A 25,268-nucleotide genomic window follows, 5' to 3' on the forward strand; every position below is an offset into this window, starting at 1 on the left:
AATTCACTGATGGCAAGTGTGGGCTTGGGACCCCTATTTTATTGTGCCTTTGGGATCTTGAAGCCTTTGGAAAAATCCTAACTGTTAGCTCTGTTTCCTCCCCACAGATACTGCCACAGCTGCGTTTTCTGGTCTCATTGCTGTTGATAAATCAACATTGCATGACGATTTGATGTCCATAATATTTTTCAACTGAACTAACTCAAAATTGCCCCCCAAATGGCTTAGTGAATAAGACCATAGATATAGGAGCATGATAAGACCATTTGGCCCATCAAGTCTGCTCTGCCATTCAATCAAGACTGATACGTTTCTCAACCCTAACCTCTTGTCTTCTCCCTGTAACCCTTCACTCCCTTACTAATCAAGAACTAATCAAGGATAGCACTGTCACCTCTCAGTAAGAGGTTGTGGGTTCAAGCACCATTCCAACAACTGAGTATGCAAATCCACACCGACAGTTCAGTACAGTGCAGACCTGCAGGAGTGCCACATTGTCAGAGGTGCTGACTTGAGGATAACATATTAATTTAAGGTTCTAGTATGCTCTCTCAGATTATAATAAAAACATCCCATGAGGGTAACTCGAAGAGCAGGGCAGTTATCGCTGATGTCCAGGTCAATATTTATCATTCAATCCCAACGTCACTAAATCATGCAATCTGGGTGTTACTTCATTTTGCTGTTTGTGTACAAAGGGACTGATGCCTTTCCTACACTGGAACCGGGGCCACACTTCAAAAAGCACTTCATTCACTGAAAGTGCTTTGGAACATTCTGCAATCACAAAAATGATGATATAAATGCAAATTGTTTCTGTTTTCTTTTAAAGATTGAGATTTCTCATTGATGTTATGGTCATTTATGTTACTGTCATTGCATTTATAACAACCAATTCATCTATTAGAAATAGTGAGAAGTTCAACAAAAATTTAGGCAATGGCGGACTCATGGTTATATCACCGCACTAGTAAAGACGCTTAGTCTAATCTTCGGGAGACATGCGCATATATCATATACAATAATAATCTGATATTGAAAAGCTAGTCTAATGGTGAATATGAACCCTCGCCATAAAAATTCATTCAATTCACCATTGTCACTTAGGGATTAAAATCTGCCATCCTTAGCTGGTGATGACGAAAACATTCTTCACTCAGAGAGTGGTGAGTCTGTGGAATTCTCTGCCATGGAAAGCGGTTGAGGCCAAAACATTTAATGTTTTCAAATAGGCATTCAATATAGTTACTCAGGGTGAAAGGGATCAAAGGTATGAGGAGAAAGCTCCCCATGTCAGCCCAAAGATGTGCAGGTTAGGTGGATTGGCCATACTAAATGCTCATAGCATCCAGGGATGTGCAGGCTAGGTGGGTTAGCCATACAAAATGCAGGGTCCCAGGGATAGGGTTGGGGGATGAGGATGGGTCTGGGTGGGATGCTCTTTGGAAGATTGGTGTGGACTCAATGGACCAAATGACCTGTAGGGATTCTATGACTTAATCAAAGCAGGAGCAGGTTACTCAAATGAATGATCAGCCATGATCATATTGAATCATGAAGCAGATTCAAGGGGCTGAATGGTCTACACCTGTTCCTAAATTATTTGTTTCTATGCCTGACCTCCATGTACCTCCAGATCTGGAATGATGAGGTTGTCGCTTGAAGGCTTCTGGGTAATTGTGGATAGGCAATAAATGCTGGCCTAGCCGGTGCTTCCCACATTCCATGTGGTTTAAAAAACCATGTTATTTGAAGTTTACATGGTGGCTTTATCCTTCCCAATTGGATCACTGTAAAGGTACTGAATCATTGATGAGTTTTGCATTGGTGATGCAGTGATGTTAGGAACTAAATGCATCAAACTGAAGCATTAATATTGTGCCTGACAAATGATGGATGAAAGGAAATGAAATGTATGCACTCCGAAACATAGCCTTCACTGATTTAATTCCACTTTGCATCTCTAATATTTCTCTCTGCCTCCATCCATTCCCTAAATTACAGTAGAACCATTAAGCAAACCACCTGCCACATTACCCTTGTCATTGTTGTTTCAACTGATGGAGTTTCATGCTATCAACAACAAAGCTGTAAGCCAATGACGGATTGTCTTGAAAGGTGATGCCATTCTCTCAGCAAGGCATAAAAAAATGGTTCATTGCTCATCAACTGTGTCCCAGTGAGAGTAATGCTGAAATGTAAAGAGGGGAAAACCCAGTCTTTGAAACTCCCTGACTAACAAATGCATCAGCACCTAAAGCCCACGAAGTGCTACATTACACACTGTCAGGTCTTCATGCTTCAATACACCTGCAGTTAATGCATGTAAAATCAGAGCATTAGTAGTTATGGAAGTGTCCCCTTCACAGCAGTTGATTGAGATTCATTTGGCTCGCCTTCCAAACGTCTTCAATGAATTTGTGTCAATATGATGAAGTGAATTATTAATGCTGCAACATGTTTTTAACTTTCAATGTCTAAGGATATTAAAGATGATACTTGAATAAAAAGTGTTGATGTATTCTTAAACTGCCAATGTCATCATTGTTTTTTCTTTACTCATTTACCGAATGAGGGTATCACTGGACAGACCTGCATTTATTGCCCATCCTTAATTGCCCAGAGGGCAGTTAGGAGTCAACCACATTGCTGTGGGTCTGCAGTCACATGTAGGCCAGACTGGGTAAGGATGGTAGTTTACTTCTGTTATGACACAGGGTAAATCCCCCTGCTAATTTGAACCTGCAACACAGAAATGATTTAACCCCTGCTGTAATCTGTTAAAATTCAAGAGGCCAAGAACTATCTCAAAAGTCACTATTTAAAGTAAAAATTTACATCTTTTTAAGAGTCTAACAAAGAATAATTAACTAACAACCACTTACAACTCCTTTCTCTAACCTGTCTTTTACTTTCCCTTCTACAATATTAGTCCGTTAAAACCCCCAATTAAGATTTACTGAAAATTTCAAATTTCAACACCAGCCAGCTGTCGAATCTTCTCTTTGTATCTTCCCCAGTAGATTTGCTCTCCAGGTCAGTGTCCATATTTTTTTTCTGTGCAAACTGTTTATCTAGACAGATAGTTCTCAGAGAGTGCTCACTAGCAGCCTACAGCTGTTGGTCTTTCAACAGCTCTCCTTGCCGCTCTTCGCCACTCTGACTAACTGTTCCAGAATGTTTGATTTTATATACCCAAAGCATCAGATTGTTTCACTGGTGTCAATATTGTCAAAATACTAAATTCGAACTTGATTGGAGTTTAGTATCTTGGGACATAATTTAAACTGATTGACCAAATTTGAAGTTGTTTTGTTTCATAGCAACCTAAGTACTGCTAGCTGTTGGGCCAAATGTTACATTGTAAATTCTCCAACACTGTGTGTGTTTGCTAAGTCCTTCAACTCTCTTAAAGGTACAGTACACCTCTGTATACCTTCATAACACTTCCCTAAAGGATATTAGTGACCCAGGTGGGTTTTTTCCCCAACAATCACATGGGTCATCATTAGAATCTTAATTCCAGAATATTTTTTAATTGATTTCAAACTCCCCCATCAGTCGTGGCGGGATTTGAACCCGGGTCCCCAAAACTTTCCCCGGGTCTCTAGATTAACGCTCCAGAATGAATATTGCCTCCTCCTAAGTGTATTGTAAGATACTTGAGTTCTGTATTAAGTAACTGTGTCTAATTCATGAGTATGAGCTAAAGCTCTGAACTGGTGACCAATACTAGCCTGAGAAAATACATCTGATTGCATGATGCTATAAAACAGGCAATTTTGAATTATCCTTGCATGATATGAACCATTTATTTCCTTACTATTGGGGTCAAAGGGCAAATCAGAGAGGTGCCTAATGCATGGTCATTTTGATAGCACACATTTGGGAACTGCTATTGAAATTAGGTCTGGCAGTTAAAATCATTCAGGGATCGTGGTGGCTTATTTAGGTGAGTTGAGAGGTTGGCCTGTGGCTTCAATGTGCCAGGCAGGACTCAATGGATGACTCAATTGTTTCCAGAGACTGAAAGTCATCACTTCAATTTCTTCTTAATTTACAGGATTTGGGTGTCACTGTGTTGGCCAACATTTATTGTGTTTCCAGAAATACCCTTGAGTAGGGGATGGTGAGCGTCTTGTTAAACCACCACAGTTTTTGGTGTTTAGGTGCACCCATAGTGCCGTCAGAGAGGGAGTTCCAGGATTTTGACACAATTGACACTGAAGGGACAGCAATGGGTCTGTACTCTATGGCGTTTAGAAAGATGGGGGAGTGGGCAATCTGGTTGAAATATACAGAATACTGAAAAGCCTGAATAGACTGGATGTGGAGAAGATGTTTCCACCAGTAGGAGAGACGAGGACCCACGGGCACAGAGAGAAGGGGCAGCCATTTAGAACTGAGATGATGAAGAATTTCTTCAGCCAGAGGGTAGGGAATCTGTGGAACTCATTGCTACAGAGGGTTCTGGAGACCAAGTCATTTTGTGTATTTAAGACAGAGATGGATAGGTTCTTGATTGGTAAAGATATCAAAGGTTACTGGGAGAAGGCAGGAGAATTGGTTGAGGAACATGTTAGCCATGGTTGAATGGCAGACCAGACTTGATGGGTCCAATGGCCAAAGTCTGCTCCTATATCTTATAGTCTTATGGCATCACTGAATCCCCAACTCTCAACATCCTGGAGGACAACACCCGTCAGAAGAGCATTGCATTTCCAAGTCAAGGTGGAGTAGTTTGAAGGGGAACTTGCAGGTGGTGGTGTTCCCATGTATCTGCTGGCCTTGTCCTTCTAGATGAGAGTGTGGTGCTGGAAAAGCACTGCAGGTCAGGCAGCATCCAAGGAGCAGGAGAATCAATGTATCAGGCATAAGCCCTTCATGAGGAAAACCGAAACATCGATTCCCCTGCTCCTTGGATGCTGCCTGACCTGCAATGTTTTTCCAGCACCACACTCTTGACTCTGATCAACAGCATCTGCAGTCCTCGCTTTCTCCTTGTCTTTCTAGATGGTAGGGGTTGCAGGTTTGAGAAGTGTTGTTAAAGAAGTCTTGGTGCAACTTGTTGATGGTAGGCATGGCTTCAGCGTTGAAGGCAATGAATGGTTGTGAATGTGGTATTAATCAATTGGGCTGCTTTTTCCTGGATGGTGTCAAATTCTTGAGTGATGCTGAAGCTCCATGCATCCAGGAAAGTGAAGCATGTTCTACCATAATTCTGTCTTGTCCCTTGTAGATAATGGACAGGGATTCATAAGACTGCAGATGAGTTACCCGCTGCAGAATGTCTAGCCTCTGACCTGCTCTTGTAGTCACAGTACTGAAACGGCTAGTCCAGTTCAGGAAGACACAAGGACAGAAGTTAGAAGTGAGTTTAACCCTAGTCTGTGTGTGTTCATGGAGTAAGATGTTTTTATGTATTAATCTTAGTTTGAGTGTTGATGTCTTACAAACATCATAGTCTAAGAAACGACCACTCATCACCCTTGCATTGCAGGCACAGGATTCTCTTGCGTTGAGCACTAGAAGCTGATTAACAAACCAATTCAAAAGGAAAAAGGACAACAGAATTTCAGCTGACCTGTAAAACCAAGAGTCTCAAAATCAACTACTCCACTTTTAATGTTCCACTATCTACTCAAAATTGACTGCTTGACAATCAGTGGTCCACATTCCACTCATTGTTTAACTTGCAGTTTTTGGATTCACTTCCTATTACTAACTTGTGTGTTATATTGTGATTTCTTCTCACACTGATAAATTCCCACTTTTTGTTAACTCAAGAACACCTGTTAAATTGGTTCCTTTTGAAACTTTATTTCCTTTGGTCTGGGACAAAATATCCACTAGGGAAGGAATCCTTTATAAATAAATGTTATTGTGGTCAAAGCAGGGTGAGAGGCAGTGGGTGAAGAAAGAAGGGGAGGCTGTTTATTCCTCCGCACCTGGGGTCTTAATGAGTCAGGGTATCCGGTTTAGAAGTATAACAAGTTGCGAAACATTTCTCAAGAATGGTTGTAACACTCATTCTCAACCTGCTAACCAACTAGGATATTTCAGTCAGCCTTTGACAATAGGCTTCAATACATCATCAGTTCCACTAAATTAGTTACATGCCTGTTGCCATTTCTGCCTCTAGGAAATGGCTTGAGGGTACATTAGCTAGCAGCACAAATGCTTGTCCCTGCTTTCCTCTGTACCAGCGCATGTACGGTGGCACAAACCCTTCCCCTGAGCACAGAATCAAGGCTGACTCTCAAGTGTCATACTGAAGGAGTGCTACATTGTCAAAAGTGCCACCTTTTACAGTGAGATGTTAAATCAAGGTTTCGAGTGCCTTTTTTTAGCCAGATTGGAAAGATCCATGGCGAGAACAGGAATTGTCTCCTGACCAGCATCACTAAAATGGATTATTTATCCCACTGCTGCCTGTGGGAGCCTTCTGTATACAATTGACTCTTGTAAAACCTCAATACTTCAGGTTCAGGACACTTGGAGGCACTCTGATGTTGTGAAGGAATAAATAAAAGCAAGCTGCTTCTTCAGAAAATCAAATATGTGCCCATTTCTCAGCATGTTCCCAACTATTATTTTAACAATGCAGTTATCACAGCTCATAGAACTCTAGGACCCTGATACTAGCTTAACCGCTATCAGTAAAACAGGACTCTTTCAAAGTCAGAATGCATTCCTAAGTTTCAGTTGTCTGAGTGTAAAACAATGAGCAAAAGAACATTGAAATGGATCACACTCACCCACTGCCATTCAACAATAAAATCAATGGATTAAGTGGTCATTCAACCCACTCCACTTCTGAGAGTTCCTGATATTGAGCAATAGTTTCTGTTCCACTGGAGTCAAATTGCTCTGCACTTCATTCATATGATGGCTGAATTGTTTCTTTTCATTGATTTTTGGGATCTGAACAAAGCTATTATTTATTTCTTTTGAAACTGTATAGCTTACTAGGCAAGTTACATATCATAGAATCCCGACAGCGTGGAAGCAGGCCACTTGGCTCATCAAGCCCACATTGACCCTCTGAAGAGCGTCCCACCTAGAACTACCCCCATCCTTGTAATCCTGCATTTCCCATGGCTAATTCACCTAGCCTGCACATCCTGAGCACTATCGGCAAGTTAACATGGCCAATTCACCTGACTTGCACATCTTTGGATTGTAAGAGGAAACCAGAGCACCCGGAGGAAACCCACGTAAACATGGGGAGAATGTGCAAACTCCACACTGACAGTTGCCTGAGGGTGGAATCAAATCTGGCACCCTGGTGTTGTAAGGCAGCAGTACTAATCACTGAGCCACCGTGCTGCCCAGTGAATTATATTGCCGTGGATCTGGAGTCATGTGTACGCCAGCCCAGTTAAGGGTGGCAGATTTCCTTCTCTGAAGGATATCTCTGAACAGATGGGTTTCTAATGACAAAATGGCAGTCTTAAGATCATTACTAATGAGACTGACATTTCATTATATATTTATTAATCAATTGAATTAAAATGTCCTCAAACACACACAGCAATTTGAACTTCAATTCTCCAAACATTAGTCCAGATCTTTAGATTACTCATCCAGAAACGTTGCCATTATGCCACCAAACTCTTACTCATCATATTGAGCTGGTGGAGTGGGACCATGTTATTGATCCACGTGTCATAATTTTCAGACAGGTAATATTTCTTATAAAGTGCCATTCTATGAAGAAATCTCCATCTCACAGTTGGAAGTGCTCTGTGGAACACCTGCTGCTGCTTGGATGTGATAAGGCAAAGTGTAAATAAAAGTATAATCATCTTATATCACTTCTTTGCAGACTAACTTGCCTAAGGAACGATCGAGCTCCCACCACAATTAAAATGAAGAAATATTAGAGATCAAGTTCGAATGGTGTGTCTACAGGCTTTGTCTGCAGTTCATTTTCTCATAAATACAATGAATACTTTTTGCAACATTTGTCCATTTTCTTTTGTCAAAGCTGTTCCGTTCTAAGCAATCATCCACACTAAAAGAAAATCCCTTGTGACATGTCTGTTAGTCTGTACAGTGACATCGCAAATAAATGCCCTGTGAGGAATGATGATATTAAAATGAAACACAGTGCTCCTTTCCACATTCATAAAATACCAATTAGCAATAGATTCCTGCAGGTCCCAGTGACTTTATTTTTAAATTTCCAATTGGAAAGGAGGGGCGTTGGAATTAGCAGGAATGATCTACCTCAGCTTTCTTCAAGACAAAATCTTCACTTGCATTTCTGTGGAGATTTTAATGTAGTAAACCATCTCAAGATGCTTCACAATAACATTATCAAATAAACTTTGACACTGATTCATCAGTGACATTGGGTTAGTTGACCAAAAACTTCATCAATAGAAGCAGTTATTAAGGAGTGTGTTAAAGGAGAGAAGAGAGGTCGTGTTAAAGGACAGAAGAGAGGTGGCAAGGTAGAAATGTTTAGGAAGGGTATTCCAGAGATGAAGTCCAGGGCAGCTGAGAATAGGATGGCTGCTGCTGGAGTAGTGAAAATCAAGATGCACAGCTAGCTAGAATTGGAGGAGCACAAATCTATTGGAGAGTTGTAAGGCAGGAGGAAGTTACAGAGGAAAGTGTTAGGTCATGGAGGGATTTGAAAATAAGGATGTGAATTTTAAAATGAAGGCGTTCCTTAAACACAAGGTAATATAACACTGTGAGGTGATGCATGAATGGGACTTCACTCAAGTCAGATTATGGACTGAAGAATTGTGGGTGACCTCACGAGAATGGAGGGTGGGAGATGAGAACCAGGAATGCTTTGAATCATCCTCACATGTTGACTACAATTAGCAGTGGAATTTTTACTTTAGTGCTCTTCCTCCCATGTCTCTTGAACTGGAACATTATAAACAATTTGAGCACATGTTCTCAAGACAATGGGTAATTTTGATGGAGTAGAAAGGAAAACTACTCCCTGCGGTGAATGGGTTAATGCTCAGAGATTTAGGGGTTAGTGATGGATCTAAATGGCAGGTGAAAAGCTTTTGTTTTCAACCTGTGATCTGAAACCTTCCACCTGAGAAACTGCTGGAAGTTGAATCCATGGATAATTTCAAAAAGAGCACTGGACAAGTCAACATAAGGAACTCGTGGGGTTACAAACTAAATAAGCGAGTTGGGTGACCATGCTGGGTTTCCAAAGAGCTGAATGGCTCCCTTTGGTACTTTAACTTCTGTAATTCACTCTGCCAACTCCGATGCATTGAAATTAGGACCTTTCTATTAAACCCTGTATTAAGTTGCTCATTTGTCAGAAATCGTCTTTAGTCTTAATTAGATCTCTTCTTGGTCTACAGTGTATGGTTTGGATGCACTGTTCCAAAGGTGAGCTTTGACAACATTAAATGACAGGAAGACAGGTGAGAAACAATTTGTTTCACCATGCATTTCTTCAACTATTGTTTGTCTGGAGAATCTTTGGCGAAAGTGAGGACTGCAGATGCTGGAGGTTGGAGTTGAGAGTGTGGTGCTGGAAAAGCACAGCAGGTCAAGCAGCATCTGAGGAGCAGAAGAATTGATGTTTCGGGCAAAAGCCCTTCATCAGGAATTTTGCAAGGGGAACAAAGATTTGGAAAGCAGACTGAGTTTTGGAACACAATGGCTAAATGTGCATCTCACCTGAATGTCTACCATCTCATTGCTGAGTCAGAGGGTCAGATGGTAAATCCTCACTCCCAGGAGGACTATTGAAACACTTTAGGGATGTCCAAAAAGTATCCCGGAAGAGTCAAACAGCCCTGATGACTCATGGGAATCCGTGGCTTGTGGCTGACCAGAAAGTTATTTTGGGAAGGCACCAAAAGTATTTGGAAATTCTGGAATGGACAGATGTTGGACGGAGAGTGTTCCAAAACACCCCAACTAACCGACCTTTCAATCTCCACTGACCCTGCATGTGGCAGAGTCTGTGATTCCTGCATTAGACTCATTAGCCACTCGGGACCTATTGAACATCTATGGAAACAAGCCACCCCAATACGCAGAGGTTGCTGAGACAGCATTCAAGAAGTGTTTTGCTGCTGTCCTTCAGATGATGTGTCACACTGTGGTTTTGTCTGCCTGTAAAAAAAACCTGAGTATCACTTGCAGATTTTGGAAGAGAATTTCCTCCGCTGTCCTGTCTAACATTTATTTTTCAAGTTGTGGAGTTGCCAATATTGGACAGGGGTGAATCAAGTTAAAAATCACACAACACCAGCTTATAGTCCAACAATGATCCTGCTCCACAATCACCTGATGAAACAGCAGCGCTCCGAAAGCTAGTGCTTCCAAATAAACTTGGGACTATAACTTGGTGTTGTGTGATTTTTAACTTTATCTTTCAAGTGACAGCAGCAAAAGCAGTTTGACTAAGCATTGATTTTCAAGGACACATTTCTATGCTGCAATATTCAGAAAGATTGCCAATGGGATTTGGGATGTCTTGCGGGCAAAGACAGACTATAAGCGCAAGTTAGGGAGTTGTGGTGCAGTGATTGCTTTCCTCTCTCTGGACCAGAAACAGCGATATGAGCACTGCTCCCTTTTCTATTGTATTGACAGGGTTAACTTAGCTTATGAAATCAGACAGAAGAGTTCCACAACCAGAAGTGAAACTCAATGTGTCTTAAGGAGGAACACTGCACAGACCCATTAAGAATGTGAAGGCTGGATGAACCCAGATTGCTGGTTCAATTTATATGACAAAGTTTGTAAAGTCATTGCACCTACTTCTCTGGGGAATCAGTGAACAGTGGCTACAGGGATCACTGAATGGAAAGTGTTTCTTACAGAAATGCAATGATCTCTTCGTATGTGAAGCCTAACTGTTCACAAACAGCATTTCAAAACTCATCAGTCTCGATAGGTCATTTCTCATGATATTTTAAACTGCCCCATCACTCCCCTCCTTTTCATAACTTTTTTTTTTACTGCCATTTCTTCTCTTAAAAAACAAACACATACATTTTTCACAGGTTTTCTTAATGGCACAGCTGATGTTTGGGATCTGGAATTTAATTTAGGTTCTTTAAATGGAAAGCTATTAAAGGCACTAAAGCATTTCCCCAGCAGCAACTTTGGTTTTGGATTTAGAAATCCATTTATCTAATCCCCAGAACCTTTTAATATGGAACTTTGAACTTTCAATGGTTACTGTTTTTTGGAGATAACAGTGAACTGATGGAGTGTGCCCTACTGATTCAGATGGAGGATATCATGCATCACATGATGCTCTGAATCTTAAGTTTGGATTTGAGCTGTTTTGACAAAGCCAGAAAGTTTGGTGGTTCACTGGGAGATCTAGTTAATTGGTGAACATACTGGCTAATCAGCAAATAGATGGAGATGGTGCCATAATGGCAATGTGACAAGACTAACAGTCCCAAAACGCAGGCTAATGTTCTGACGAGAAGGATTTATTTGAGTCCCATCACAACATCAGGCTGGCTTTAAAATCAATTAACAGTCTCAGGACATAAAGCAATCATGGTTTTTGCAGCACGGAGGAAGGCCCTTTGTTCCATTGTGTCTATGCCAATCATCAAACCTCCATCTATTTTAATCCCATCTTTCAGCATTTGCCTGTAGTCTTGTTTATCATGGTACTCATCTAAGTAGTTCTTAAATATCTCAAGGCTGGCTGCCCCTTTAGGCAGTGAATTCCAGATACCTAAAAACCTCTAGGTGAACAGAAAACTTCTCCTCAAATTCTCTTTGAACCTCTTGTTCCTTCCCTTAAAACTGTACCCTTGGTACATGACCTCTCCACTAAGGGGAAAGATTTCTCCATATCTGCTGTGTCTATGCCCCTCAGAACCTTGTAATCTTCATGTTTAAGGAAGGTTATTGGTACCTTGTCTAACCAACATGTGACTCCGAAGGTTTAACAAATGTAGTTGACTCTTAACCGCCCTCTGAAGAAACGGCTCAGTTTAAGGATGGGTAGCAATGGCTGATATTGCCATCAATGCTCACAGAAAGGGAGAAGATAACTCGGGGCACAGCTCTGACTGCAGCAAGCTGAGATTTTGTTTTTTGTTCTTTCAAAGCTTAACACTTGATAAGGGCATTTCAGAGAACATCTCTGGGACACTTGGACCAACCAACCCACCCCATCACCCCGTGGCTGAACACTTCAACTCCCCCATCCAAATCCATCAAGGGCATTTAGGTCCTGGGCGTCCTCCATTGCCAAACCCTAAAGGAAGAATGCCTCATATTCCACCTTGGGACCCTGCAACCACCCGGGATCAATGTGGATTTCAACAGTTTCCTCATTTCCTTTCTCCCCATATTATCCCAATCCCAAGCCTTGAACTTGGCACAGCCCGCCAGACCTGTCCATCACCTTTCCCATCTATCCACTCCACCCTCCTCTCTGACCTATTACCTTCTCCCTCACCTTTATCTACCTATCACATTCTCAGCTACCCTCCCTCTGGCCCTACCCCCTACCTCTCAGCTCCCCGGCCCACAAGCCTCATTCCTGATGAACGGCTGATGCTTGAAACATCGATTCTCCTGCTCCTCGGATGCTGCCTGACCTGCTGTGCTTCTCCCGCACCACGCTGCTGACACTTGACAGTCCATCAAGAAACAGCCAGGCAATCTGTTTTGAACTAGTGGGAGAAATATTTAGATGGGACACCACTCTGCCTGGGTTCAAGTGATCTGAATGGATTTATTATTCTCATCTCATCTGATTTTTTTCATTATTCATTAGAAAAGGGACTATAATGTGGGAGTACAATGTGGGAAAATGTCAAGGTGTTTATTTTGGAAGGAAGAACAGAAGAGCAGAGTATTATTTAAACAGAGAAAAGCTGCAACACAAAAGGACTTAGGGGTATTTGTGCACAAAATAAAGAAAGCCAATACACAGCAGGTAATCAGGAAGGCTAATGGAATGCTGGCCCTTATTTCAAGAAGGTTGGAGTATAAGAGTAGGGAATTTTAACTGTAAAAGCTGCTGGTGAGACCACATGTGGAGTACTGTGAGCAGTTTTGGTCCCCTTATTTAAGTAAAAGATATTATTACATTGCAGGTAGTTCAAAGATGCATCATTAGATGATCCCCAATATGGTAGGATTGTCTTATGAGCAAAAATCTACTCACTGGAGTTTTGAAGAATGAGACGTGATCGCATTGAAACATATAAGATTCGAAGGGGTTTGACAGACTAAATGCTGAGATGATGTTTCCCCTATGGGAGTACCTAGGACCATAGGGCATAGTCTCAAGAATAAAGAGGCACCAGTTTAAGATTGTGATTAGAAGGAATTTCTTTTCTCAGAGGGTTGAGTTTTTGGAACTCTTTGCCACAGAGAGCTGTAGGGATACAGTCCTTGTGTATATTTAAGTCTGAAATAGACAGGTTCTTGATCAGCCAGGGAATTAAAGGTTACGAGGGAAAAGGCAGGAAAGTGGATGTAAGGAATATTGGATCAACCATGATCCTATCGAATCGTGGGACAGACTCAAGGGTCCTAACAGTCGACTCATGTTTCCATTTCTTATGGTTTTATAGTCTTATCCCGGACTGTGCATTGCTGTCTTTCTGGGGTTTGAATCCACAACATTCAGACTTAGGGAAGAGCATGTCCCAATTTTGTTTCTTCATCAATAACATATCTGCCCAAAAGTGTCCCTTTAAATATTAATCCCTTTGTGCAGTAACTTTTGACTCAAGAACTGACCCTAATAAGATAGACAGCTGAGCTAAATCCTAGGATTATGAACAATCCTATGATTATTTGAATTATGGTCTCTGATCCAACTTAGTGAAATTTCCCAATACTTGGATCTGAAGTTATTGATGTTTGAAAGTCAATGGAAGGAGGAAGCTCAGTTTTAGGCGAGCCACTATCACACTTTCTCTATATGGATCAGTGGAAGAATCTGGCATGCTTTGAAAAGTCTTCTTTTGCAAAGTGTACTTTTGTAAATTTGAGAACAAGTTCAGTTCATAAAAGGAAAAAAAAATTGTTTTGCACAGTGGCAGAATTCAGAAACAATTATTAGAAGGAGCAGCTGAAGAAGGGGAAAAACAATGGAAGGAGTAAGGCAGTTCTTTTAAACAGCTTTTTACAGACACACCCTTCTATTGCTAGCTATGGCTCAGTGATTGGCAACAGCATCTCTGTCTTGAAAGCTAATGAGTGCGAAGTCCATTCTAGGCACTTGTGGACAAATCAATGTTGATTATTATAGAACAGAGAAATGTACAGCACAGAACAGGCCCTTTGGCCCACAATATTGTGCCGAAGGTTAATCCTAATGTAAAATAAAATGACTTAACCTATGCACCACTCAATTCACTGTGATCCAGCAGTCCACTGTACATGTCCCGCAGTTGCTTTAATGTCCCCAATGACTCTGCTTCCACCACCACCGCTGGTAACGCATTCCATACATTCACAACTCTCTGCATAAAGAACCTTCCTCTGACGTCCCCTCTATACCTTTCTCCTAATATCTTAAAACTATGACCCCCTCGTGCCAGTCAATCCTGCCCTGGGGAAAAGTCTCTGGCTATTGACTCTATCCATGCCTCTCATTATCTTGTATATCTTGATCAGGTCATCTCTCTTCCTCCTCCTCTCCAGAGAGAAAAGTTCAAGCTTAGTCAACCTTTCTTCATAAGGCATGCCTTCCAGTCCAGGCAGCATCCTGGTAAACCTTCTTTGCAGGCTCTCCAAAGCCTCTGTATCTTTCCTATAGTAGGGCGACCAGAACTGGACGCAATATTCCAAGTGTGGTCTCACCAGAGATTTGTAGAGCTGAAGCAAAACCTTGCGGCCCTTAAACTCGATCCCCCTATTAATGAAAGTCAAACACCATATGCTTTCTTAACAATCCAATCCACTTGGGTGGCAACTTTGAAGGATCTATGTACTTGAACACCAAGACCCCTCTGTTCCTCCACACTGTCAAGAATCCTGTCTTTAATCCTATATTCAGCATTCGAGTTCGACCTTCCAAAATGCATCACTTCACATTTATCCAGGTTGAACACCATCTGCCATTCCTCAGCCCAACTCTGCATCTCGTCTATGTCACGCTGCAGCCTGCAATAGCCCTCAATACTATCAACTGCACCTCCGACCTTTGTATCATCTGTAAATTTAGTAACCTACCCCTCAACCTCCTCATCTAAGTCATTTATAAAAACTGCAAAGAGCAGAGGCCCAAGAACAGAGCCCTGTGGGACACCACTCAACACTGTCCTCCAGGCAGAATACTTTCTATCTACAACCATTCTCTGCCTTCTGTCAGCCAACCAATTCTGAATCCAGATACCCAAATCTTCTGTATCCCATACTTCCTGACTTAATGAATGAGTCTACCATGGGGAACCTTATCAAATGACTTGCTGAAGTCCATATATACCACATCCACTGCTCGACCTTCGACGACCTGTCTTGTCACCTCCTCGAAGAACTCAATAAGATTTGTGAGGCATGACCTGCCCCTCACAAAGCCATGCTGACTGCCTTTAATCACACTATGCCTTTCCAAATAGTTATAAATTCCATCCCTCAGAATTCTTTCCAAACCTTTGCTGACCACAGATGTAAGATTGACTGGTCTGTAATTGCCAGGGATTTCCCTATTACCCTTCTTGAAAAGAGGAACAACATTCACCTCCTTCCAATCCTCCAGTATAACTCCCATGGAGAGTGAGGAAGCAAAGATCTTCGCCAGCGGCTTAGCAGCTTCCTTTCTCACTTCCCGGAGCAGCCTGGGATAAATTTGGTCTGGCCCTGGGGACTTATCAATCTTAATGTTTGCCTAAGTTTCCAGCACATCAATTTCATCAATCTTGATCTGGTCAAGCCTGTATCCAGCTCCTTAAAGTTCTCAACAAGATCCCTTTCCTTAGTGAAAACTGAAGCAAAAGAACTCATTTAGGGCTTCCCCTATCTGCACAGACTCCACACACAAATTCCCTACACTATGTGCAGAACTGTGTAGGTACTGCAGTGTTGGAGCTATTGCCTTTCAGAATGGACATCAGGATAGAAGCTCTCTGAATGTAAAAGCTCCTATTGCACTATGAAAAGGAACATGCTACTTCTTGATACCGATGTGAAGCCAAACATGTGCACTGCCCTCGGACTCTGTATGTGGAGCTTTCTCCATTGGTTGTGTATCTGATATGCCCAGCCCTGCCACCATTTGGTATCGCGACTTGTGTTCCTCAGGATCACTGGGACTAGGAACTCATATTTCAAGCTGGACCAAGGCTGCCAATTCCGTGGAGGTGGGGAGGCATCAACGCTGACTCAATGTAAGCACTGGAAGGCCAGGATATTGGGGTGGGGAAGTTGGGGTTCAGCGGGAGAGGGGTTGGAATCTTGGCCAATGGATGTGGAAGTGAGGGGGTGGGGAGTTGGCTAGCTGCTATTCCCTCCCTCTGTCTGTTTAGCAGTGACTCTGGATTGAGTGTGGGTGGTCTGAGGATGAGGGTGGCTGAATTCCCAGTCACTCTGTTTCCCAGCACCAAGTTCCCTTGGATCAGAACCTGCTGTATTTCAGCCTGACTGCACTGAGGTTCCAAATAGTATTAAAGGGAAGCAGTTGATGATCCACTGTAGTAAATATACAGGGGATGAAGGAAAACTATTTTTGGAAATTAAATACAGTATGTGGTATAGTAAGATATATGTGCTATATAATTAATATCGGCACTGCAACTATGTATGGAGAGAAACTTCAATTATGGAGTTACCAAATGCAGCTTAGATGATGCGTGGAATTCTCTACATTGACCAAACAAATATTTATTCCTCAATCAATATCACCAAAACAGATTATCTAGTTGTGGGATCTTACTGTGAGCAAATTAGCTGACTTGTTTCTACATTACAACAGAAATTACATTCAAATAAGCTGGCGACAAAGTTGTTTGGAACATCCTGGGATTCACGAAAGGTGCGATGTAAATGCAAATTCCGGCTTTCCAAGTGTGCCATGCCAAGTTATACCAGGCACTGTGGAGAAGGCAACATTTATAAAGTGTCCTCTGCATACACAACTAAAGAATGCTTTTGTCTCCCTCTTGCATTACTGCTCTATTTTCTATCTAGGTAATGAACTGTGGGTTTCCTCCCAGTGGCTCAGAGCACTTCATAAAGGTGAACTTGGTACATGTAAGCACAGTAATTACATTAAGTACTTCAATAAATGGCACTAAAATAGACCATTGAGTCTGACCAGTCTATGCAAAAATTGATACTCTTCTCGAGCTTCCTCCCAGCTTTCCTCATTCAAATCTACCATTGTAACCCTTGATTCCCTCTCCCTTATATACTTGTTTGCAACTTTCCTTTGTAAACGCATCTATGTTATTCTCCCGGTGGTAACAAGTTCCATATTCACATCACCCTTTAAGGGATGATATTTCTCCTGAATTCCTCACTGGATTCCTTGGTGACTATCTTATATTGATGGTTTCTAGTTATGATCTTCACCAGATGAAGTGAAGTTTCTCTCGATATCCAATCCATCATCATTCTAAAGACCTCTCTTAGATCAACCATAGAACAATAGAAATGTTACAGCATTGAACGTGGCAATTTGTCCCATCTTTTCCTTGCTGACCCAAAGACACCCAGATGCCTTTTCTTATCCTATCTTCCTCCATATAGCTCATAGCCCTGCAGCTTACACCATTTAAGGTGTAGACCCAAGTAATTTTTGGAAGACTTTAGGGTCTCTGCCACCATCATCAACTCAGGCGGCAAATTCCAGCCACCCACCTTCCCTCGGTGTAAAAAACAGCTCTTCCTCACTCCCACTCTAAACCTTCTGCCACTTAGTTTCTACCATTTGTTAAGAGGGCATCAAGTTTGACATTGAGGCAAAAGTGAAGGTACTGGGATGTTAGAAAGCATGGAATTAAGACTTAAAAATTGGAATTATCCTCTTCAGATGTTTTGATAGAAGATTTTAAAGCTATGAAGGAAGTGAACAGCATGGGTAGGAACAGCTAATCTAGAATGAGGGCTATAAATTTCTATGTAAGAAATTTAATACACAGTGCAGGAGAAATGGCTTGAGACAGAATTGAGAGACTGAACTGAGACTGAATTGAGAGACTGGGTGGCTGAAGGGAAGGCAAGAAGGAAAACAGATGGTTTTGGGCTCAATGGGTTTTTCAGATTAGGATTGGCCTGGTTCTGCATAGTGATTTCTATCAAATTCTCTACACTGTTGATTGTTCAGAACTGGGAACACAATAAACGGCAATCATTATAAATTGAGAAGGTAAGGACTGTGGATGCTTGAGCCTGTTTCTGCTGCTGCCTCATTCCGTCTGCTGCAAAAACCATCATACTGCATTTCATTCCAAGACCAGTCTCCTATCTTCCTCTGTAGAGATTGGCTCGTCCAAAACTAATAATTGCCTGATCCTATGACAATTTGCGTTTACATTCCTTATCCTTCAAATCCTTTTGTTGTCACATCTTTCTTACTTCCTTCAGTTCCACAACCTCCAGGGATCTCAGTGTTCCTCTCATTCTGGTCACAGTACCACCTCACATCTCCATCGCCATCACACCTTCAGCTGTCAGGGTCTTTGCCCAACTACCACTAATTTTGAAGGAGATTAAGTCCTCAAAATAACTTAAAATTAAAATGTTTAAGTTACATTGATCTTTATTGCAGAAATAAATATTTTTTTCCTAAGAGTGCCTGAACAAAAGATATCTCCTCTAATGGAAAGCTTACTATTTGTTCCACAAAGTATGACAAACAATATTCATTCGTCCTTTGTTTTGGTTGGTTTAACTTAATCTGCTTCCTGCACATAGAAACAAAGAAGATAGGATCAGGAGGAGGCTATTTCACCTTCAATCCTGCTCTGCCATTCATCACGATCCTGGCTGATCATCCAACTCAATAGCCTAACCTGCTTTCTCCTCATAACCTTTGGTTCCATTCACCTCACGTGCTATATCTAGCCACCTCTTGAATACATGGAATACAAACCAAATGAGTTCCATTGATATAACATGCTGCATGAACATTGGATATTTCAATGTGCGATACAATCAATTGGCTTCAATAGGAACAGGAGTAGGCTATTCGGCCCTTCAGGCCTGTTTCACCATTTAATGATCTGAGGTTTAACTCTATATACCTGCTTTAGGCCCTTATCCCTTAATATCTTTACTTAACAAGAAATTATCTCATTGAAAATTAATGACTGATGCACATCAACTGTTTGTAGAAGAGAGTTCCAAACATCTACCACCCTTTGTGTGTAGAAGTGCTTCCTAACATCTCTCCTGAACAGTCTGGTCCTGATTCTCAGACCAAGTTCTAGAATCCCCAACCAGTGGAAATAGTTTATCTTTACCTACCCTTTTTACTTCGATTAATATATTGAAGACTTCGATCAGATAACCCCTTAACATTCTAAATTCTGGGGAAAACAAGCCTACTTTGTATAATCACTCCTCATAACCTAAAATCTGAAGTCTGGGAATGTCAATTGAGGAAGTTAGATTGGAGACATTTGGACAGTTTTCATTGCTGAGAAGGCTAACAGGAGATTGGATTGCTGTTTTCAAAATCATGACAGGTCTGGTCAGAACATTCAGAGAGAAGTTGCCCTTGCTTGTCAATGGCTCAAGAATGATATGGCTCTGAGTTAAAGTAATTTGCAAAAGAAGTAAATGTTACATTAAATAAACACCTTTTCATGTAGCATGTTGTCTGGGTCTGAAATGCATTGCCTGGAAATGTGACGGAGGCAGTTTCAATCAAAACATTTAAGAGGTCATTGAATGATTATTTATGTCAAAACAATGAGCAGAGTTATCAGGAAATGGCAGGAGAATGACATTAAAAGTTATGATGGTCATGTGGAGTCGCAAAGTGACAATGTGCTGAATGGCCTGTTCGAGACTGTAACAGTTCTGGGATTCTGTGACACTCCATATTGTAATGAATTCTCAGATCTTTCAAATCCATCCAAGAAGATGGAAAGTGTTTGGTGTAATATCTCATCTGTATCAGCACCTTGCTCAATACTGAACATAGAACATAGAACATAGAAGAATACAGCGCAGTACAGGCCCTTCAGCCCTCGATGTTGCGCCGATCAAAGCCCACCTAACCTACACTAACCCACTATCCTCCATATACCTATCCAATGCCCGCTTAAATACCCATAAAGAGGGAGAGTCCACTACTGCTACTGGCAGGGCATTCCATGAACTTACGACTCGCTGAGTGAAGAACCTACCCCTAACATCAGTCCTATATCTACCCCCCCTTAATTTAAAGCTATGCCCCCTTGTAATAGCTGACTCCATACGTGGAAAAAGGTTCTCACTGTCAACCCGATCTAACCCCCTAATCATCTTGTACACCTCTATCAAATCACCCCTAAACCTTCTTTTCTCCAATGAAAACAACCCCAAGTGCCTCAGCCTTTCCTCATAGGATTTTCCTACCATACCAGGCAACATCCTGGTAAACTTCCTCTGCACCCGTTCCAGTGCCTCCACATCCTTCCTATAGTATGGCGACCAAAACTGCACACAATATTCCAGATGCGGCCGCACCAGAGTCTTATACAACTGCAGCATAACCTCAGGACTCCGGAACTCAATTCCTCTACCAATAAAAGCCAGTACGCCATATGCCTTCTTCACTGCACTATTTACCTGGGTGGCAACTTTCAGAGATCTGTGTACATGGACACCAAGATCCCTCTGCTCTTCCACACTACCAAGTAGTCTACCATTAGCCCAGTAATCCATCTTTTTATTACTCTTACCAAAGTGAATCACTTCACACTTAGCTACATTGAACTCCATTTGCCACCTTTCTGCCCAGCTCTGCAGCTTCTCTATATCCCGCTGTAACCTGCCATATCCTTCCTCACTGTCTACAACTCCTCCGACTTTCGTATCATCCGCAAACTTGCTCACCCAACCTTCTAACCCTTCCTCCAGGTCATTTATAAAAATGACAAACAGCAATGGTCCCAAAACAGATCCTTGCTGAACACCGCTAGTGACGGCACTCCAAGATGAACCTTTGCCATCAACTACTACCCTCTGTCTTCTTCCAGAGAGCCAATTCCTAATCCAAACCTCCAACTCACCCTCAATGCCATATCTCTGTATTTTCTGCAGTAGCCTACCATGGGGGACCTTATCAAACGCCTTACTAAAATCCATATATACCACATCTACCGCTTTCCCCTCATCTACCTCCTTAGTCACCTTCTCAAAGAATTCAATAAGGTTTGTGAGGCACGACCTGCCCTTCACAAAACCATGCTGACTATCCTTGATCACATCATTCTTATCCAGATGTGCATAAATCCTATCCCTTACAATTCTCTCTAAGACTTTGCCCACAACAGAAGTGAGACTCACTGGCCTATAGTTACTAGGATTATCCCTACTCCCCTTCTTGAACAAGGGAACCACGTTTGCTAGCCTCCAGTCCTCTGGCACTACTCCTGTCGACAAAGAGGACACAAAAATCAAGGCCAATGGCTCTGCAATCTCCTCCCTTGCTTCCCAGAGAATCCTAGGATAAATGCCATCAGGCCCAGGGGACTTATCTATTTTCACCCTTGCCAGAATTTCCAACACCTCTTCTCTACATATCTCAAAGCCATCCATTCTACTTATTCGTGCCTCAGTATTTATATCGACAACAATGTCCTGTTCCTGAGTGAATACTGACGAAAAGTATTCATTCAGCGCCTCCCCAATCTCTTCAGCCTCCACACGCAACTTCCCATTACTATCCTTGATTGGACCTATTCCTTCCCTAGTCATTCTTTTATTCCTAACATACCTATAGAAAGCCTTAGGGTTTTCCCTAATCCTACCAACTAAGGACCTTTCATGTCCCCTCCTTGCTGCTCTTAGCTCTCTCTTCAGGTCCTTCCGGGCTACCTTATAACTCTCAATTGCCCCTATTGAACCTTCACGCCTCATCTTTACAAAGGCCGCCCTCTTCCATTTAACCAGGGATTCCAACTCCTTATTAAACCACGGCTCCCTCACACGACCCTTTCCTCCCTGCCTGATAGGTACGTACTTATCAAGGACACTCAATAGTTGCTCCTTGAACAAGTTCCACATATCAATTACGCTCTTGCCTTGGAATCTACTTTTCCAATCCACACATCCTAAGTCATGCCTCAACGCATCATAATTTCCCTGCCCCCAGCTATAACTCTTGCCCTGTAGTACACACTTATCCCTCTCCATCACTAGAGTAAAAATCGCCGAATTGTGGTCACTGTCCCCAAAGTGCTCACCTACCTCTAGTTCTAATACCTGGCCTGGTTTGTTACCCAGAACCAAATCCAGTATGGCCTCACCTCTTGTTGGCTTATCTACATATTGTGTCAGGAAACTCTCCTGCACACATTGCACAAACACTGACCCATCTAACTAACTTGAGCTATAGCTTTCCCAATCAATATCAGGAAAGTTAAAGTCTCCCATAACAATCACCCTATTACTGTCACTCTTCTCCTGAATCATCTTCGCAATCCTTTCTTCAATGATTCTAGGACTATTAGGAGGCCTGTAAAAGACTCCTAACAGGGTGACCTCACCTCTTCTATTCCTAACCTCAACCCAAACTACCTCAGATGGCAAATCTTCGTCCATCTTCCTTTCCACCGCTGTAATACTATCTTTGACAAGCAAAGCCACACCCCCCCCTCTTTTGCCCCCACCTCTGACCCTACTAAAACATTTAAACCCTGGAACCTGCAACAGCCAATCCTGTCCCTGATCTAGCCATGTCTCCGTAATAGCCACAACATCGAAGTCCCAGGTACCAACCCACGCTGCGAGTTCACCTACCTTATTTCGTATACTTCTGGCATTAAAGTACACACACTTCAAGCCACTCTTCTGTTTACAGGCACCCTCCTTTAAGATTGATGCCATATTCCTAACCTCCCTACACTCCAGGTCCTGCACCCTAAAGCTACAGTCTGGGTTCCCATGCCCCTGCAGAGTTAGTTTAAACCCCCCCCAAGAGCACTAGCAAACCTCCCCCCAAGGATACTGGTGCCCCTCAGGTTCAGGTGCAGACCATCCTGTTTATAGAGGTCCCACCTTCCCCAGAAAGAACCCCAGTTATCCAAGTACCGAAATCCCTCCCTCCTGCACCATCCCTGTAGCCACGCATTTAACTCTTCTCTCTCCCTATTCCTCGACTCTCTATCACGTGGCACGGGTAACAAACCTGAGACAACAACTCTGTTCGTTCTAACTCTGAGCTTCCAACCTAGCTCCCTAAAAGCCTGTCTAACATCCTCAGCACTCCTCCTACCTATGTCATTGGTGCCAATATGGACCACGACTTCAGGCTGCTCCCCCTCCCCCTTAAGGACCCGGAAAACACGATCAGAGACATCACGTACCCTTGCACCTGGGAGGCAACATACCAAACGTGAGTCTCTCTCGTTCCCACAAAACCGCCTATCTGTGCCCCGAACTATCGAGTCCCCAATTATTATTGCTCTGCTCTTCTCCACCCTTCCCTTCTGAGTAGCGGGTACAGGCTCCGTGCCAGAGGCCTGAGCCCCGTTACTTACCCCTGGTAAGTCGTCCCCCCCACAAGTATCCAAAACGGTATACTTGTTCTTGAGGGGAACGACCACAGGGGGTCCCTGCACTGGCTGCTTCCTCCCAGTCCCCCTCACTGTCACCCATCTATCTGCCATCTTTGGAGTTACTACTTCCCTATAGCTCCGATCTATGACCCCCTCTGCCTCCCGAATGATCCGAAGTTCATCCAACTCCAGCTCCAGTTCCCTAACACGGTCTTGGAGGAGCTGGAGATGGGTGCACTTCCTGCAAGTGTAATCAGCGTGACATTAGTTTTTTGTGAGCAAGTCCTAGAGTAGAATCAGATAAGGTTGGATCTTACAGCCAGTAATGCGCAAACCTGTCTTTTTAATGAAGGGAGAAAGCTTCCAGAATTTAATAGAATGTTACTGAATTATAGCTGAAGCATTTACTGTGAAATAGGAATCGTAATGGCTAACATTATGTTCTACCCTGTAAAATTTTACTGATTATATTTGAAACAATTATGCATGCATGGAATTATATCACTACAAATTACTTCAAGAAATTCACTGCTTACAACTGTTGATCTGATAAACACTGAATTTTATCAGCTGTGAAATTTTTAAATGCTTTATTGCAAACAATGTGGTTAAAAAATTTGAGACAGCCAGTAATATATTTGCCTTCCTTGCACTTCACAAATTTTTCAGCATTATCAAATGGTGGGAAATCTTGACAGTCACAGTGTCAAAATGTTTCTGACAGACATCAGTGGTACAGTATTCCACAATGGATTTTTACAGCATCTTTTTCTCACTGTTTCTTTAGGTTAAAAACAATTCTTCTGAAAGGCTTGTCACTAGTAGTTTGCAGCCACCTTAGAAATGATTTTAGTTTCCACCTGTCAACTCTTAGCTGCTTGAGACTTGACAACCTGTCTTAACCAGCAAGCCTAGTGTCCACTCAGGTACCCAATGGCTATACACTCCTCTCTTCAACTTCAGTTGCATAGATTTATCAGTAAAAAGTAACTTACGTCTCACCCAGAGCAAGATCTATGTTGGAAATCAATAGGCTGTGGTTTGTGTTTCATATCCCCCAAAATTCATTTGGCCCTTTCTTTATCCTTGGGGATGGAATGGCATTGGCAACATGCCTGAGGCCATGATGTAGAGTCCCCTGCTATTACTGTGTGAGTAGATTGCAGTTGCTTGCCAAGACCTTCTTGACATTTGCTCTTTAAGATGCCCAGCAGGTTCATTTACATTGTTGGGGATGGTAGGTCGAACTGCTGGACGTTGCAGTCACTGTGCACCAGAGCTAATAGGCTGTGTGATAATCAACTGTGTCTTACACCAGTACCAGTTGTTATGGAATATGAGTCTGAAACTTGCAATGACTTTGACAACTAAGATTGAAGTCGGACAAAAGGTTCATAGATCATCATATAATCCCTACAGTGTGGAAGCAGGCTATTTGGCCAACAAGTCCACACCGACCCTCCAAAGAACATCCCACCCTGACCCATTCACCTACATTTCCCCTGACTAATGCACCAAACCTACACATTCCTGAACACTATGCATAATTTAGCATGGCCAATTCACCTAACGTGCACATCTTTGGACTGTGGGAGGAAATTGGAGCACCCGGAGGAAACCCAC

The 25,268-nt window shown here is 42.3% G+C and overlaps 1 protein-coding gene across 2 annotated transcripts in view; it reads right to left on the reverse strand.

The window, feature by feature from the left end:
* The window catches only part of grid2 (glutamate receptor, ionotropic, delta 2), a 978,162-nt gene that overhangs the window by 56,024 nt on the left and 896,870 nt on the right, over positions 1-25,268 (reverse strand). The gene's annotated exons all lie outside the window — the stretch shown is intronic.

This window comes from Chiloscyllium punctatum, chromosome 14 (genome assembly GCF_047496795.1).
Source record: "Chiloscyllium punctatum isolate Juve2018m chromosome 14, sChiPun1.3, whole genome shotgun sequence".
Lineage (NCBI taxonomy): Eukaryota > Metazoa > Chordata > Chondrichthyes > Orectolobiformes > Hemiscylliidae > Chiloscyllium > Chiloscyllium punctatum.